Source organism: Rhipicephalus microplus, unplaced genomic scaffold (genome assembly GCF_043290135.1).
Source record: "Rhipicephalus microplus isolate Deutch F79 unplaced genomic scaffold, USDA_Rmic scaffold_223, whole genome shotgun sequence".
In the NCBI taxonomy this organism is placed as follows: domain Eukaryota; kingdom Metazoa; phylum Arthropoda; class Arachnida; order Ixodida; family Ixodidae; genus Rhipicephalus; species Rhipicephalus microplus.
In genome coordinates, this window is record NW_027464794.1 from 109,871 (window position 1) to 115,000 (window position 5,130).

The window sequence follows — 5,130 nt, forward strand, 5'->3', positions numbered from 1 at the left end:
GTGGTGCCTCACGTTTTCGGCAGAAACCGCGGCGGAATTTTCCCGTGCGTGCGCGCACGACCTCGGTGCTGTGCCGTCAGCGTAGTGTTGCACAAACTCGTGGCCTACCCAAGGTGCGGTACGTTTGCGGCCGTATCCTCGGTGGGAATTTCGTGAGTAGGGTCGCAAATTCTACGACCTCGGCGGGTTTGAGAGCGACGTAGACTTGTGGCACGCTCAACATGCCACACGTTTCGGGGCACACCCGCGGTGAAATTTTCTCGAGTACGCTCGTATTAGGGCCCAAGGAGGTCTGGGTACTTATCGCTGCTATTATGTGGGGGTTCTCGTGAGCGGCGTACGCGAAAGCGACCGGGTGTCTGATATGCGGCGGGCTTCGGCCTCGTCAAGCGTGTCCTCGGGTCTGCTCCAGGGGAATCCACGGCAGTCGTCTGCAGCCTCATCCGCTTGATGCGTTAGGGGCTGGTTGTCGGACGGTGCCGTTTTACCACGATATCGAGGTGTGTTCCGTGTCGTCCTCGGGCGATTCAGATGCGAAAGCGCCGAAGACGCGGGCGTGACCCGTCGTCTGGCGGCTTTGCAGTCTCGGCTCCGTTGCTAGTTCCGGCCGGTCCACCGACAGTGCAGCGGGCTTGGGCAACCCGCACGGCGCGACCGAGTCGATGCAACGAAAAAGAGCGAGCATGAACGTGCTTCTTGCCGCACGGCTCCCACTCGTCTTTCGGGAAGGTTGTGCCGTAGCGAGCTCGAACGCCGTCATCTCGGAGTGCAAAATAAGCGTGTTGGGGCGCCTGAAGGTGGCCTCCGCCGCACACAGACTGCGTCCGGCCCGCCGAGGGCGAGGACGGACGCGCAGTCGAACGATTACCTGGTTGATCCTGCCAGTAATCATATGCTTGTCTCAAAGATTAAGCCATGCATGTCTAAGTACATGCCGAAATAAGGCGAAACCGCGAATGGCTCATTAAATCAGTTATGGTTCCTTAGATCGTTTCTTCCTACTTGGATAACTGTGGCAATTCTAGAGCTAATACATGCAGTGAGCCTGGAGCCCTTTGGGTAACGGGTGCTTTTATTAGACCAAGATCGATCGGGTTTCGGCCCGTATTGTGTGGTGACTCTGGATAACTTTGTGCTGATCGCATGGCCACGAGCCGGCGACGTTTCTTTCAAGTGTCTGCCTTATCAACTTTCGATGGTAGGTTACTTGCTTACCATGGTTGTTACGGGTAACGGAGAATCAGGGTTCGATTCCGGAGAGGGAGCCTGAGAAACGGCTACCACATCCAAGGAAGGCAGCAGGCGCGCAAATTACCCACTCCCGGCACGGGGAGGTAGTGACGAAAAATAACAATACGGGACTCTTTTGAGGCCCCGTAATTGAAATGAGTACACTCTAAATCCTTTAACGAGGATCAATTGGAGGGCAAGTCTGGTGCCAGCAGCCGCGGTAATTCCAGCTCCAATAGCGTATACTAAAGCTGCTGCGGTTAAAAAGCTCGTAGTTGGATCTCAGTTCCAGACGAGTAGTGCATCTACCCGATGCGACGGCTCGGACTGAACATCATGCCGGTTCTTTCTTGGTGCACTTCATTGTGTGCCTCGAGATGGCCGGTGCTTTTACTTTGAAAAAATTAGAGTGCTCAACGCAGGCGAGTCGCCTGAATAAACTTGCATGGAATAATAGAACAAGACCTCGTTTCTGTTCTGTTGGTTTTTGGAATACGAGGTAATGATTAAGAGGGACGGACGGGGGCATTCGTATTGCGGCGCTAGAGGTGAAATTCTTGGACCGTCGCAAGACGAACTACTGCGAAAGCATTTGCCAAGAATGTTTTCATTGATCAAGAACGAAAGTCAGAGGTTCGAAGGCGATCAGATACCGCCCTAGTTCTGACCATAAACGATGCCAACCAGCGATCCGCCTGAGTTACTCAAATGACTCGGCGGGCAGCTTCCGGGAAACCAAAGTATTTGGGTTCCGGGGGAAGTATGGTTGCAAAGCTGAAACTTAAAGGAATTGACGGAAGGGCACCACCAGGAGTGGAGCCTGCGGCTTAATTTGACTCAACACGGGAAAACTTACCCGGCCCGGACACTGGGAGGATTGACAGATTGAGAGCTCTTTCTTGATTCGGTGGATGGTGGTGCATGGCCGTTCTTAGTTGGTGGAGCGATTTGTCTGGTTAATTCCGATAACGAACGAGACTCTAGCCTATTAAATAGGTGCGGGGTTCCCAGCACCTTACAACCTTCTTAGAGGGACAAGCGGCTCCTAGCCGCACGAAACAGAGCAATAACAGGTCTGTGATGCCCTTAGATGTCCGGGGCCGCACGCGCGCTACACTGAAGGAAGCAGCGTGTCTTTATCCCTGTCTGAAAAGACTGGGTAACCCGTGGAACTTCTTTCGTGATTGGGATAGGGGCTTGCAATTGTTCCCCTTGAACGAGGAATTCCCAGTAAGCGCGAGTCATAAGCTCGCGTTGATTACGTCCCTGCCCTTTGTACACACCGCCCGTCGCTACTACCGATTGAATGATTTAGTGAGGTCTTCGGACCGATGTCCGGCGCGGCCTTTCGGTTGCGCCGGTCTGTTGGAAAGATGACCAAACTTGATCATTTAGAGGAAGTAAAAGTCGTAACAAGGTTTCCGTAGGTGAACCTGCGGAAGGATCATTAACGGATTGTGAAGGGTGAGCGCCTCAGCTGCGTCTGCGCCCGACACTTTCTGCCGCTGACCCCGTTTGGACGCGGGGTCGGCTTTTCCCCACGGGGCTGCCTGAATGTGGAGCGGCACCCCGTGACAAATTGTTGCGCCCAGCGGACGCCAACACCGCGACCTTGGACGGTCGGCCAGGTGGCGGACGCGGGTACAAACGGCGCAACGCACTCATAGGTCGGCTTTCGACCCGCCACTGCACCGTGGCTCGAAGCGCTCGAAATGCGCGACCCGACCGCTGCGGGACCGCCTAGTACTGTAAACAGGAGCGGCGGAGCGCGAACGGCGAGTCGTGGTTACGTCGGTAGAAGGCGAGGCTGCGCGTTCCCGAAACGCCAGCCGAGTGCCCTCCCGACCGTTCGAGCGTGCAAGAACGAGACCCGACAATCGCGCGGCGACTGCCAAGTACGAGAGGAACGGCACAAGCGTCGGCGGTCGGTCAAGGAACTGGCGATGTGACGGGTCCGCTGTGCACCAGTGCATACCGTCCCGCCGTCCGCGGCAAGCGCCTCCGCGTCCTCGGGTGACGGAGGCTGCCGGTCGGTTCTTGCAGGCGAGGGATCTCGCTGGCACCGGTTCGCGTTGACGCGCGGCCGGTCATGGCACGGCGATGCGACGGCCGAGGTGCGCAGTACTCGATGGAGGAACCGCACGCTCCGATGACCGTCCCGCCCTCCGCGGCGTATGCGTACCGACCGTAATGGTTGCAGCAGCGCCGGCCGGCTTTTGAATTCGCCACACGAAACACGGTGCGAGATCGCGGTTAGGGGAGCGTCGACGTTGCCAGGCGTTTTGCTTGCTGCCGAGGGAAAGGCGGCACGGCCACGTCGCGCTCGTCGCGATTAGCGGGTCTGCGCGCTTTGGGAAGGTGCCGCAACGACTTGCCGAAAGAGGAAGCACGGAAGAACGAGGGACTTGGACGTCCCGACAATTGAACGCACTTGCGGCCAGGCCCTTGCTGGCTTCGTTCTTCCGCCTCGAGTAGGCTCGTACGCAGCTCCGGCGCCGAAAGTGGTCCTTGGCACCGACTTCGGTGGACGTGGGAAGTGCCGCGCAAGTACGGCGCGCCTGGCTCCACCTGTTGGCTAAAGTAGGCAGCCGGATCGGCATTTTGGTGTGCGGTGGCAAACCGTGGATGCGAAAAAAGCTTGTGCGATTTCGTGGAACAAAAAGCGGGGGTCCCCCTTTTTATGCGGAGGAGACCGACCCGCCCGCCGTGGTGAACCGCGACGCCACGGTAAAAACGGGAGAGGCTTGTCGATGGGACCGTGCATCCCGCGCTCCACGGAGGCCGGGAGGCGGCCGCCCGAGGAAATGTGTAGCCGTCGAGGCCCGCATCTGCGTGCACTCTTATCCAAATGGGTGTACCGCAGGCATTTTCTGGTTAGGCGGGCCAATGAGAGCGAGCACACAACGATACCTACGGGTCCGGCTTGGAGAACCGGCTTCGACGCCTCCCGAGTATTTATAGAGGGGTGGACCACGAAAGCACTCGCAAGTAGCGGAAGCGAAACGCCGTCCGAAACACACCGTTTGCTCGATTTGCGGCAGCCGAAAAAGGCGCGGCAGAGTTTTGGAGTCCAAGCGTGCGCTGAAAAGCGCCCTTCTTGGCCACTGTTTGGCCGAGTGCCAGAAACGTTTGGTTTTGACTGTACGGAATTGAACAAACACTTTTTCACGACTCTAAGCGGTGGATCACTCGGTTCTCGGGTCGATGAAGAACGCAGCCAGCTGCGAGACTTGGTGTGAATTGCAGGACACACTGAGCACTGATTCTTTGAACGCACATTGCGGCCTTGGGTCTTCCCTTGGCTTCGTCTGTCTGAGGGTCGGATCACATATCAAGAGAGCCTTCGGCGCACAAGGGAACGTGAGCCGTCGACTCGTTTTGACCGCGTCGGCAACACGGACAGCACGCTGAACACCTCACAGCGAGCGCCAACAGCGGCCACTCAAGGGCGAGACGGTGGCGACCGTCGTGCCAGAGCCCAACCGAAACGGGGGCGACCGACTGCATTGAGGATGTGGCACCTCGTTGAGACCGCCGCAGGACTTCGAGTCGGAAGGAAGCCTGCAGGGAAAGTGCGGTCGAGGTTGCGTACTCCTCTCTGCGACCGGGCGCGCAAGAGCTGCGAGAGCCACGGACGCGCAACTTTAACGCACGGTAAACACGAGGAGCGAAAGCCGGCCAGCAAAGCTTCTCCAGCCGTGCGCAAAGTGCGCGAGATCGCAGCCTTGCGTTGCGCTTGTTGCCCTCGAAGTAAGCAGGGTGTCCCGTAGACCGGGCGCTCGAACACGCTGCGGGGCCGTGCCTCCTCCAGGCTTTGCCGCGCGAACAGGGAACGTTCGCGCGCAAAGCGCAGGGAGGTGAGGAGGCTGCGCCCGACGTTTGCGGTTCGCTGCGTACGCG

The 5,130-nt window shown here is 58.1% G+C and overlaps 2 non-coding genes across 2 annotated transcripts; both read left to right on the top strand.

The window, feature by feature from the left end:
• Positions 1 to 865: 865 nt before the first annotated feature.
• Positions 866 to 2,680, top strand: LOC142792477 (small subunit ribosomal RNA). Its single transcript, XR_012890952.1, has one exon. It is a non-coding gene; the product is annotated as a small subunit ribosomal RNA (ribosomal RNA).
• Positions 2,681 to 4,399: 1,719 nt separating this feature from the next.
• LOC142792463 (5.8S ribosomal RNA) lies at positions 4,400 to 4,552 on the top strand. Its single transcript, XR_012890939.1, has one exon. It is a non-coding gene; the product is annotated as a 5.8S ribosomal RNA (ribosomal RNA).
• Positions 4,553 to 5,130: the final 578 nt, after the last annotated feature.